This window comes from Neodiprion fabricii, chromosome 4 (assembly GCF_021155785.1).
Source record: "Neodiprion fabricii isolate iyNeoFabr1 chromosome 4, iyNeoFabr1.1, whole genome shotgun sequence".
Classification (NCBI taxonomy): domain Eukaryota; kingdom Metazoa; phylum Arthropoda; class Insecta; order Hymenoptera; family Diprionidae; genus Neodiprion; species Neodiprion fabricii.
In genome coordinates, this window is record NC_060242.1 from 30,994,656 (window position 1) to 31,007,727 (window position 13,072).

Genomic DNA, 13,072 nt, shown 5'->3' on the forward strand with positions numbered 1-13,072 from the left:
TAGTACACATGACAAGTTTAAAAGACTCTAAGGCGTGCTTCTACAGGATTCTGGGGATATTCAGGATTTGTGGGTAATTCACCTGGTGGACAGGCAATATGCCAGAAAAAATTGTTCCCCATCCAGCTCGGTACCATCGAGCTTATAGACATGATGGTAGCATCCCAAGGCTAGATTTTCACTCGCAGCAAGATTCTGTGGCAATATTTAGCGTTGTGTATTTCTTCATTTCTGGCGCCAAAACTTTTTCGTCTCAGACTCTATTTGTATGACCCTTTTCTGACCAATTGGACCCCCAGGAAGTCAGAAAACGCAGCGAAAAGAGCGTGGGTTCAACAGGAAAGAAGTTACGGAGAAAAGAGCACCTGCTGAAAAATGTCGAAAACACGGGTTCTGGTTTTTTGGCTGTAACTTCTCACGCGTTCATCGCAGCGTATTGGGACTGCGCCCAATCGATTTCTCTCGCAAAATTACGTCGGAATTGTGCCAGAAAAAATTTATTCCAGCACTTTTTAAATATTAATCCTCACGTAATATTTTTGATATGTTCTGATACTGGAAATATTTATTGCTATTTCAGGTACAACTTGAGGTGGTTATCGGTGGTTGTTCAAGGTGGTTAGCGATTGTTGGAGGTGGTCTGAACTGAATTGAGTCTCAAAGCCCTGTTGACATAAAAGCAGCTATTCGATAGAAATTATAGTTTATAGTTTACACAGCCCATTGCATGATATTTCATTACAAATACATATGTTTCAATGTATTTAGGAATAATTTATCAAATATACGATAAAATTGATGCACCGGATCATCGTCGACTTTAACTTTTGAAATGTCCTACCATTTTCGAACACCTCCTACCTCCCCCTGCCACCTCCGACCATCAATGGCCACTTTCGACCACCCCCTATCACCTTTTGCCAGCGCCGACCACCTCCTAACATTTCCGAACACCTCCGACCATCCTATTTAGCTATATTACCAGATTAGCTATGATATGAAAAGAGAAGAATTATTCATTTCGAAATGGGATTCTATTCGACGCGCGCTCGATGTATTCCATAACATTAGTATTCATAATTATTCCAACAACTTTTCATTTGCTCTCTCGATCTTGAATTTTCATAGGCATAGAATCGAAACGTTATTTTAGCTGGTCGCAAGTGAAGTATCTGCGTTGGGTAGAGGAGCTGAATTGTTTTTCGAAAAGTATTCGGATGGAAAAAAATTCAGAGTAACTGTAATACATCACGGATGCGCTAATTTTGAACGAGATGAAATGGATGCTTCGTATATGAGACGGTATTTAACGCTGCGTAGTGGTTTAAAGACCTAGAAAGGTGATAGGGAGAGAAAGAACGACGCTTCTTAACACTTCGAGTGTATTTTAACACACATTTGAAAGATACGAGCGAAATTTTTCATCATCCAACTGTCGCAGAACGGCAGCGTTATTAGCCGACCCGTTCACTGAAGAATATATCTTGAGTCAACGGCTGACCATCGAAGGGCCTGGCCGCTTGAGTGTGGAATCGGCAGGAGAGATAAAGTGCGTATTTCTTGTATGAAATGTGAAAGCTAAAATCATTATACATCATATCATATCATCATACATCATACATCATACATCATACATCATACATCATACATCATACATCATCATACCTAGTATTACAGTTCGAAACCAAAGTTTGAATTTTCGGATGTTCGGAAAGTGACGTCACCAATCTAAAATCGGCTAGCCGAGTTCCTCAGTCTGGTAACAACCGCGCAGTAGAGCGGACGGTTGAGAGTCGCGCTCCGCAAATTTCGAGTACCGGGTTCTCAACCTCCCGGATCCCGCGCTTCGGGTCCGCTACGTATTTCGAGTACCGGGTTCTCAACCTCTCGGATCCCGCGCTTCGGGTCCGCTACGCGGTGAAACTCGACTTCCAGGATAAGCGCTCCGTGGTTCCTGGTTCACGTTTACAACAAATTATTTCAATTCGTTTTTCGCGCAACCCCAAATTCGGTAGCTGTCAGTCCGCTAATAAAATTTCTCGACTTCCAGGATAAGCGCTCCGTGGTTCCTGGTTCACGTTTACAACAAATTATTTCAATTCGTTTTTCGCGCAACCCCAAATTCGGTAGCTGTCAGTCCGCTAATAAAATTTCTCGACTTCCAGGATAAGCGCTCCGTGGTTCCTGGTTCACGTTTACAATAAATTATTTCAATTCCTTTTTCGCGCAACCCCAAATTCGGTAGCTGTCAGTCCGCTAATAAAATTTCTCGACTTCCAGGATAAGCGCTCCGTGGTTCCTGGTTCACGTTTACAACAAATTATTTCAATTCGTTTTTCGCGCAACCCCAAATTCGGTAGCTGTCAGTCCGCTAATAAAATTTCTCGACTTCCAGGATAAGCGCTCCGTGGTTCCTGGTTCACGTTTACAATAAATTATTTCAATTCCTTTTTCGCGCAACCCCAAATTCGGTAGCTGTCAGTCCGCTAATAAAATTTCTCGACTTCCAGGATAAGCGCTCCGTGGTTCCTGGTTCACGTTTACAATAAATTATTTCAATTCCTTTTTCGCGCAACCCCAAATTCGGTAGCTGTCAGTCCGCTAATAAAATTTCTCGACTTCCAGGATAAGCGCTCCGTGGTTCCTGGTTCACGTTTACAACAAATTATTTCAATTCGTTTTTCGCGCAACCCCAAATTCGGTAGCTGTCAGTCCGCTAATAAAATTTCTCGACTTCCAGGATAAGCGCTCCGTGGTTCCTGGTTCACGTTTACAACAAATTATTTCAATTCGTTTTTCGCGCAACCCCAAATTCGGTAGCTGTCAGTCCGCTAATAAAATTTCTCGACTTCCAGGATAAGCGCTCCGTGGTTCCTGGTTCACGTTTACAATAAATTATTTCAATTCCTTTTTCGCGCAACCCCAAATTCGGTAGCTGTCAGTCCGCTAATAAAATTTCTCGACTTCCAGGATAAGCGCTCCGTGGTTCCTGGTTCACGTTTACAATAAATTATTTCAATTCCTTTTTCGCGCAACCCCAAATTCGGTAGCTGTCAGTCCGCTAATAAAATTTCTCGACTTCCAGGATAAGCGCTCCGTGGTTCCTGGTTCACGTTTACAATAAATTATTTCAATTCCTTTTTCGCGCAACCCCAAATTCGGTAGCTGTCAGTCCGCTAATAAAATTTCTCGACTTCCAGGATAAGCGCTCCGTGGTTCCTGGTTCACGTTTACAACAAATTATTTCAATTCGTTTTTCGCGCAACCCCAAATTCGGTAGCTGTCAGTCCGCTAATAAAATTTCTCGACTTCCAGGATAAGCGCTCCGTGGTTCCTGGTTCACGTTTACAATAAATTATTTCAATTCGTTTTTCGCGCAACCCCAAATTCGGTAGCTGTCAGTCCGCTAATAAAATTTCTCGACTTCCAGGATAAGCGCTCCGTGGTTCCTGGTTCACGTTTACAATAAATTATTTCAATTCGTTTTTCGTGCAAGCCCAAATTCGGTAGCTGTCAGTCCGCTAATAAAATTTCTCGACTTCCAGGATAAGCGCTCCGTGGTTCCTGGTTCACGTTTACAACAAATTATTTCAATTCCTTTTTCGCGCAACCCCAAATTCGGTAGCTGTCAGTCCGCTAATAAAATTTCTCGACTTCCAGGATAAGCGCTCCGTGGTTCCTGGTTCACGTTTACAACAAATTATTTCAATTCGTTTTTCGCGCAACCCCAAATTCGGTAGCTGTCAGTCCGCTAATAAAATTTCTCGACTTCCAGGATAAGCGCTCCGTGGTTCCTGGTTCACGTTTACAATAAATTATTTCAATTCCTTTTTCGCGCAACCCCAAATTCGGTAGCTGTCAGTGCGCTAATAAAATTCCTACAACTTTACAATCTTCTCATAATCTTTTTGGTAAAATATGTCGATAAAAAAATTATATCAAACCTTACACATTATTTTTGATTTGTTCTCACGCTGAAAATATTTATTAGTATTCGAGGTATAACTCGAGGTGGTTGGCGGTTTTCGTTGGAGGTAGTTAGGGGTGGTTGCGGGTAATCTCGCTGATTCAGGAGGAGGGGGACGAGGATTTGTGCTCGGTGAGTAAAACACTTTTATAATATTTCATGGCAATTGTAATTATATTTCATCTGAAATATTACAAAATTGTCACGTTTACAATAAATTATTTCAATTCATTTTTCGTGCAAGCACATATTTAGTAGCTATGAATAATCTTGTACAATTTATTATATTACGAATTAATTAATTAATATTCTTATAATATTTGATGGCAATTGTAATTATATTTCATCTGAAATACTACAAACTTGTCACCTTTACAATAAATTATTTCAATTCATTTTTCGTGCAAGCACAAATTCAGTTGCTACGAATAAGCTTATACAATTTATTATATTATTAATTAATTATTTAATCAATCACTCAATTATATTAATCCTTACACAATATTGTCGCTGTATTCTTATACTGAAAATATTTATTACTATTCAAGGTATAACCTGAGGTGGTTGAAGGTGGTCGGAGGTGGACGAGGAGGAGGACGAGGAGGACGAGGATTTGTGCTGGGTGAGTAAAACACTTTTATAATATTTGATGGCAACTGTAATTATATTTCATCTGAAATATTACAAACTTGTCACGTTTACAATAAATTATTTCAATTCATTTTTCGTGCAAGCACATATTCAGTAGCTATGAATAATCTTGTACAATTTATTATATTATTAATTAATTGATTAATTACAATAATCCTTACACAATATTTTTGATGTATTCCTATACTAAAAATATTTATTACTATTCCAGGTATTACCCGAGGTGGTCGGAGGTGGACGAGGAGGAGGACGAGCTGGACGAGGAAGAGGACCAGGTGGACGAGGAGGAGGCCGGGTGGGTCGTGGGAGAGGACCTCTCCTCTCCTCAGAGGAGGGGAGGGGGTGGGGCAGGGAAGGGGGAGAGGCGGGCGGGGAGGGGGAAGGGACGGGAAGGGAAGGGAAGGGAAGGGAAGGGAAGGGCCGGGGAGGGGGTGGGGTGGGGAGGGAAGGGAAGGGAAGGGAAGGGGAGGGGGAGGGGGAGGGGCAGGGGAGGGGGGGGAGGGAGGGCGCGTCGGGGGGTGGAAGGGCGGGAGGGAGGGTGGGAGGGAGGGAGAGGGAAGGGCCGGGCGGGCGGGTGAACGTGTGGGGAACTTACACTGACATCCATCGTCCACTTCCTCCCTCCCTCCCTCACGCCCTCCCACCCTCCCGCCCTTCCTCCCCCCCACCCGCCCTCCCCCTCCCCGCCCCTCCCCGCCACCCCCCCTCCCCTTCCCTTCCCTTCCCTTCCCTCCCCACCCCACCCCACCCCCTCCCCTGCCCTTCCCTTCCCTTCCCGTCCCTTCCCGTCCCTTCCCCCTCCCCGCACGCCTCTCCCCCTTCCCTGCCCCACCCCCTCCCCTCCTCTGAGGAGAGGAGAGGTCCTCTCCCACGACCCACCCGGCCTCCTCCTCGTCCACCTCGTCCTCCTCCTCGTCCACCTGGTCCTCTTCCTCGTCCAGCTCGTCCTCCTCCTCGTCCACCTCCGACCACCTCGGGTAATACCTGGAATAGTAATAAATATTCTTAGTATAGGAATACATCAAAAATATTGTGTAAGGATTAATGTAATTAATCAATTAATTAATAATATAATAAATTGTACAAGATTATTCATAGCTACTGAATATGTGCTTGCACGAAAAATGAATTGAAATAATTTATTGTAAACGTGACAAGTTTGTAATATTTCAGATGAAATATAATTACAGTTGCCATCAAATATTATAAAAGTGTTTTACTCACCCAGCACAAATCCTCGTCCTCCTCGTCCTCCTCCTCGTCCACCTCCGACCACCTTCAACCACCTCAGGTTATACCTTGAATAGTAATAAATATTTTCAGTATAAGAATACAGCGACAATATTGTGTAAGGATTAATATAATTGAGTAATTGATTAAATAATTAATTAATAATATAATAAATTGTATAAGCTTATTCGTAGCAACTGAATTTGTGCTTGCACGAAAAATGAATTGAAATAATTTATTGTAAAGGTGACAAGTTTGTAGTATTTCAGATGAAATATAATTACAATTGCCATCAAATATTATAAGAATATTAATTAATTAATTCGTAATATAATAAATTGTACAAGATTATTCATAGCTACTAAATATGTGCTTGCACGAAAAATGAATTAAAATAATTTATTGTAAACGTGACAATTTTGTAATATTTCGGATGAAATATAATTACAATTGCCATGAAATATTATAAAAGTGTTTTACTCACCGAGCACAAATCCTCGTCCCCCTCCTCCTGAATCAGCGAGATTACCCGCAACCACCCCTAACTACCTCCAACGAAAACCGCCAACCACCTCGAGTTATACCTCGAATACTAATAAATATTTTCAGCGTGAGAACAAATCAAAAATAATGTGTAAGGTTTGATATAATTTTTTTATCGACATATTTTACCAAAAAGATTATGAGAAGATTGTAAAGTTATAGGAATTTTATTAGCGCACTGACAGCTACTGAATTTGGGGTTGCGCGAAAAACGAATTGAAATAATTTGTTGTAAACGTTAACCAGGAACCACGGAGCGCTTATCCTGGAAGTCGAGAAATTTTATTAGCGGACTGACAGCTACCGAATTTGGGGTTGCGCGAAAAAGGAATTGAAATAATTTATTGTAAACCTGAACCAGGAACCACGAAGCGCTCATCTTGGAAGTCGAGAAATTTTATTAGCGGACTGACAGCTACCGAATTTGGGGTTGCGCGAAAAAGGAATTGAAATAATTTATTGTAAACATGAACCAGGAACCACGGAGCGCTTATCCTGGAAGTCGAGAATATTTATTAGCGGACTGACAGCTACCGAATTTGGGGTTGCGCGAAAAAGGAATTGAAATAATTCATTGTAAACGTGAACCAGGAACCACGGAGCGCTTATCCTGGAAGTCGAGAAATTTTATTAGCGGACTGTCAGCTACCGAATTTGGGCTTGCACGAAAAACGAATTGAAATAATTTATTGTAAACATGAACCAGGAACCACGCAGCGCTTATCTTGGAAGTCGAGAAATTTTATTAGCGGACTGACAGCTACCGAATTTGGGGTTGCGCGAAAAAGGAATTGAAATAATTTATTGTAAACGTGAACCAGGAACCACGGAGCGCTTATCCTGGAAGTCGAGAAATTTTATTAGCGGACTGACAGCTACCGAATTTGGGGTTGCGCGAAAAAGGAATTGAAATAATTTATTGTAAACGTGAACCAGGAACCACGGAGCGCTTATCCTGGAAGTCGAGAAATTTTATTAGCGGACTGACAGCTACCGAATTTGGGGTTGCGCGAAAAACGAATTGAAATAATTTGTTGTAAACGTGAACCAGGAACCACGGAGCGCTTATCCTGGAAGTCGAGAAATTTTATTAGCGGACTGACAGCTACCGAATTTGGGGTTGCGCGAAAAAGGAATTGAAATAATTTGTTGTAAACGTGAACCAGGAACCACGGAGCGCTTATCCTGGAAGTCGAGAAATTTTATTAGCGGACTGACAGCTACCGAATTTGGGCTTGCACGAAAAACGAATTGAAATAATTTATTGTAAACGTGAACCAGGAACCACGGAGCGCTTATCCTGGAAGTCGAGAAATTTTATTAGCGGACTGACAGCTACCGAATTTGGGGTTGCGCGAAAAACGAATTGAAATAATTTATTGTAAACGTGAACCAGGAACCACGGAGCGCTTATCCTGGAAGTCGAGAAATTTTATTAGCGGACTGACAGCTACCGAATTTGGGGTTGCGCGAAAAAGGAATTGAAATAATTTATTGTAAACGTGAACCAGGAACCACGGAGCGCTTATCCTGGAAGTCGAGAAATTTTATTAGCGGACTGACAGCTACCGAATTTGGGGTTGCGCGAAAAACGAATTGAAATAATTTATTGTAAACGTGAACCAGGAACCACGGAGCGCTTATCCTGGAAGTCGAGAAATTTTATTAGCGGACTGACAGCTACCGAATTTGGGGTTGCGCGAAAAAGGAATTGAAATAATTTATTGTAAACGTGAACCAGGAACCACGGAGCGCTTATCCTGGAAGTCGAGAAATTTTATTAGCGGACTGACAGCTACCGAATTTGGGGTTGCGCGAAAAAGGAATTGAAATAATTTATTGTAAACGTGAACCAGGAACCACGGAGCGCTTATCCTGGAAGTCGAGAAATTTTATTAGCGGACTGACAGCTACCGAATTTGGGGTTGCGCGAAAAAGGAATTGAAATAATTTATTGTAAACGTGAACCAGGAACCACGGAGCGCTTATCCTGGAAGTCGAGAAATTTTATTAGCGGACTGACAGCTACCGAATTTGGGGTTGCGCGAAAAAGGAATTGAAATAATTTGTTGTAAACGTGAACCAGGAACCACGGAGCGCTTATCCTGGAAGTCGAGAAATTTTATTAGCGGACTGACAGCTACCGAATTTGGGGTTGCGCGAAAAACGAATTGAAATAATTTGTTGTAAACGTGAACCAGGAACCACGGAGCGCTCATCCTGGAAGTCGAGAAATTTTATTAGCGGACTGACAGCTACCGAATTTGGGCTTGCACGAAAAACGAATTGAAATAATTTATTGTAAACGTGAACCAGGAACCACGGAGCGCTTATCCTGGAAGTCGAGAAATTTTATTAGCGGACTGACAGCTACCGAATTTGGGGTTGCGCGAAAAACGAATTGAAATAATTTATTGTAAACGTGAACCAGGAACCACGGAGCGCTTATCCTGGAAGTCGAGAAATTTTATTAGCGGACTGACAGCTACCGAATTTGGGGTTGCGCGAAAAAGGAATTGAAATAATTTATTGTAAACGTGAACCAGGAACCACGGAGCGCTTATCCTGGAAGTCGAGAAATTTTATTAGCGGACTGACAGCTACCGAATTTGGGGTTGCGCGAAAAACGAATTGAAATAATTTGTTGTAAACGTGAACCAGGAACCACGGAGCGCTTATCCTGGAAGTCGAGAAATTTTATTAGCGGACTGACAGCTACCGAATTTGGGGTTGCGCGAAAAAGGAATTGAAATAATTTATTGTAAACGTGAACCAGGAACCACGGAGCGCTTATCCTGGAAGTCGAGAAATTTTATTAGCGGACTGACAGCTACCGAATTTGGGGTTGCGCGAAAAAGGAATTGAAATAATTTATTGTAAACGTGAACCAGGAACCACGGAGCGCTTATCCTGGAAGTCGAGAAATTTTATTAGCGGACTGACAGCTACCGAATTTGGGGTTGCGCGAAAAAGGAATTGAAATAATTTGTTGTAAACGTGAACCAGGAACCACGGAGCGCTTATCCTGGAAGTCGAGAAATTTTATTAGCGGACTGACAGCTACCGAATTTGGGGTTGCGCGAAAAACGAATTGAAATAATTTGTTGTAAACGTGAACCAGGAACCACGGAGCGCTTATCCTGGAAGTCGAGAAATTTTATTAGCGGACTGACAGCTACCGAATTTGGGGTTGCGCGAAAAACGAATTGAAATAATTTGTTGTAAACGTGAACCAGGAACCACGGAGCGCTTATCCTGGAAGTCGAGTTTCACCGCGTAGCGGACCCGAAGCACGGGATCCGGGAGGTTGAGAACCTGGTACTCGAAATACGTAGCGGACCCGAAGCGCGGGATCCGGGAGGTTGAGAACCCGGTACTCGAAATTTGCGGAGCGCGACTCTCAACCGTCCGCTCTACTGCGCGGTTGTTACCAGACTGAGGAACTCGGCTAGCCGATTTTAGATTGGTGACGTCACTTTCCGAACATCCGAAAATTCAAACTTTGGTTTCGAACTGTAATACTAGGTATGATGATGTATGATGTATGATGTATGATGTATGATGTATGATGTATGATGTATGATGATATGATATGATGTATAATGATTTTAGCTTTCACATTTCATACAAGAAATACGCACTTTATCTCTCCTGCCGATTCCACACTCAAGCGGCCAGGCCCTTCGATGGTCAGCCGTTGACTCAAGATATATTCTTCAGTGAACGGGTCGGCTAATAACGCTGCCGTTCTGCGACAGTTGGATGATGAAAAATTTCGCTCGTATCTTTCAAATGTGTGTTAAAATACACTCGAAGTGTTAAGAAGCGTCGTTCTTTCTCTCCCTATCACCTTTCTAGGTCTTTAAACCACTACGCAGCGTTAAATACCGTCTCATATACGAAGCATCCATTTCATCTCGTTCAAAATTAGCGCATCCGTGATGTATTACAGTTACTCTGAATTTTTTTCCATCCGAATACTTTTCGAAAAACAATTCAGCTCCTCTACCCAACGCAGATACTTCACTTGCGACCAGCTAAAATAACGTTTCGATTCTATGCCTATGAAAATTCAAGATCGAGAGAGCAAATGAAAAGTTGTTGGAATAATTATGAATACTAATGTTATGGAATACATCGAGCGCGCGTCGAATAGAATCCCATTTCGAAATGAATAATTCTTCTCTTTTCATATCATAGCTAATCTGGTAATATAGCTAAATAGGATGGTCGGAGGTGTTCGGAAATGTTAGGAGGTGGTCGGCGCTGGCAAAAGGTGATAGGGGGTGGTCGAAAGTGGCCATTGATGGTCGGAGGTGGCAGGGGGAGGTAGGAGGTGTTCGAAAATGGTAGGACATTTCAAAAGTTAAAGTCGACGATGATCCGGTGCATCAATTTTATCGTATATTTGATAAATTATTCCTAAATACATTGAAACATATGTATTTGTAATGAAATATCATGCAATGGGCTGTGTAAACTATAAACTATAATTTCTATCGAATAGCTGCTTTTATGTCAACAGGGCTTTGAGACTCAATTCAGTTCGTCCTCTTCCTCGTCCACCTCCGAACACCTCCAACAAACGCCAACCACCTCGAACAACCACCGATAACCACCTCGGGTTGTACCTGGAATAGCAATAAATATTTTCAGTATAAGAACACATCAAAAACATTACGTAAGGATTCATATAATCACAGGTTTTGTTTTTTGGCTGTAACTTCTGATGCGTTCATTGCAGCGTATTGGGACTGCGCCCAATCGATTTCTCTCGCAAAATTACGTCGGAATTGTGCGTGAAAGAATTTATTCCAGCACTTTTCGAAGTCGGGAAAATATCCGCCAAAAATGCAAAGGGGTTAGTCTCATTTTTTCTTCATTTTTGAAGCCGAAAATTTTTGGTCTCAGATGCGATCTGAACGACCCTTTCAACTCAGAAAACGCAGCGAAAAGAGCGTGGGATCAACTGGTGAGAAATTACCAAGGGAAAAGCACCTACTGAAATCTGTCGAAAACACAGGTCTCGTCTTTTGGCTGCAATGTGTAATAGAAATCGAGATTCACCAGGTAACGGACCTGGAGCGCAGGAACCAAGCAGCGCTTGTCCTGGAAGTCAAGTTTCCCCAGGTAGCGTACCCGGAGTGCAGGAACCACGGAGCGCTTGTTCCTGAACTCGAGTTTCTCCAAGCAGCGGACCTTGAGCACAGAAAATACGGTGCGCTTGTCGCTGAAGTCGAGTTTCACCAGGTAGCCGACCAGGAGCGAAGAAACTACGGAGCTATTGTCCTAGAACTTGAGTTGCACCAGAAAGTGGACCCGGAGCTCAGGATCCGGGAGGTAGAGAACCCGGTACTCGAAATCTGTGGAGCGCGATTCTCGTACGTCCGCTCTACTGCGCGGTCGTTTCCAGACTGGGGAATTCGGCTAGCAGATTTCAAATCGATGACGTCAGGAGAAAAAAAAATTTGGGTGACGTCGCTTTCTGAACATCCGAACATTCGAATACACAAACTTTAGTTCCGAACTTTAATACCATGATGACGTATGATGTATAACGATCTTAGTCTCTACATTTCAGACAAGAAATACGCACTTTATCTTTTCTGCCGATTCCAAACTCAAGCGGCTAGGCCCTTCGTCGGTCAGCCTTTGACTGAAGATATATTCTTTAGTCAAGGAGTCGGCTAATACCGCTACTGTTCTGCGACAGTTGGATGATCAAAATGTTTGCTCGCACCTTTCAAATGTGTGTTAAAATACACTCGAAGTTTTAAGAAGCTTAGTTCTTTCTCTCCCTTTCAAGAAAAAAAAAAAATTGCCGACACCCGCCCTTCTAGATCTTCAAATCAGGACACTGCATTCAATACTGTCTCATATACAGAGCATCCATTTCATCTCGATCAAAATCAGCGCATCCGTGATGTATTACAGTTACTCTCAATTTTTTTCCATACGAACACTTTTCAAAAACAATTCTGTTTCTCTACCCAACGTAGGTACTTCACTTGTGACTAGCTAAAACAGCGTTTCGATTCCATGTCCACAAAAATTCAAGATCGAGAGAGCAAATGAAAAGTTGTTGGAATAATTATGAATATCAATGTTATGGAATACATCGAGCGCGTGTCGAATATAATCCCATTTCGAAATGAATAATGTTTCCATTCCCATATTATAGCCGTATTATTGTAGATGATCTAGTTTGTTTCTTGGAAAATTATAAAATTTATAGTATGGATTACGTATTAATTGTAAATGGATCATACATATTATATCGTAAACGAACCGCATATACAATATATATATATACTTGTTGGTCTCTGCATCCTTATAACATCTGATCTATTATTATTTATGATCTATGTATACATTTTTCTCTCGGGTATCTATACATTAATGCAATCACTTTTTTGTTACGAATTTTAGAAGAAATTTATTAGGTAGAGTCCATAGAGCAGAACCCTGCTACGCTCCCAGACCCACCAGGGCCCACTTGCCCGACGAAAACAGGTCACAAAAATTTACCCAGGAGTATCCGTCTTTACCTTCTTCAGTCAACGTCTTCATTCAGTGGCTAATATCACACGGATAGTGATTTTCAAATCTGGCGTGTCGTTGATCACGGGCTAAAGTAAGCGACGTTGCCAAATATTCACGCGTCTACGAGCAAACGCGTTC